This window comes from Apis dorsata, unplaced genomic scaffold, assembly GCF_000469605.1.
Source record: "Apis dorsata unplaced genomic scaffold, Apis dorsata 1.3 scaffold_538, whole genome shotgun sequence".
NCBI lineage: Eukaryota > Metazoa > Arthropoda > Insecta > Hymenoptera > Apidae > Apis > Apis dorsata.
The window spans coordinates 158,237-158,728 of record NW_006263759.1 but is presented as its reverse complement, the minus strand read 5'-3'; the positions used below and the strand labels follow the sequence as shown (position 1 = coordinate 158,728).

Here is a 492-nt window from a genome sequence, read left to right as displayed (position 1 = left end):
GAGGAGGTGGTCGGCGGTTGCAACACGGGCCCGCTTCCGCCGGCCAAGTCGTTCGCGGTGGCTCGAAATCGATCCGCGTTGCGTCGCACATCCGACCGATTCGGCCCGTTCCTGTTCAGTGGCTGGTTGTTGTTGTTGTTGTTGCACGCCAACATTGGGGAATTGGAGGTGGATCGTAACTGGGAAAGATCGTAAACGGGTCGAAGAAGAAGGGCTGATGATCCATCGTCGCCTCTTCTCGCTCGAATTCGCTGCGAACCGATTTCATAGTGCACGCGCTTGCGACGAGGGGGCTGCTCGGTTTCGATCCAAAAGTCGATCGGCCTCCAATTCCGTTCCCCCATCGTTCGACCTCGCCGCTCTTGTCTTCGAAAAGGCACAACTCTTCCTTCAGGCGAGGGGGAATAGATTTAAACGGATCTATTCGAGTGTCCACCTCCTCTCGGTATCCTCTTTGATCCGCTCGATGGATCGAATCGACGATCGTTCGAT

General features: G+C 56.1%; 1 protein-coding gene and 1 long non-coding RNA gene across 20 annotated transcripts in view; both read right to left on the bottom strand.

The window, feature by feature from the left end:
- The window catches only part of LOC102679918 (protein daughterless), an 88,586-nt gene that overhangs the window by 20,043 nt on the left and 68,051 nt on the right, over positions 1 to 492 (bottom strand). The window lies entirely within an intron of this gene.
- LOC102679842 overlaps positions 1 to 492 on the bottom strand; it is a 2,809-nt gene that overhangs the window by 1,678 nt on the left and 639 nt on the right. The gene's annotated exons all lie outside the window — the stretch shown is intronic.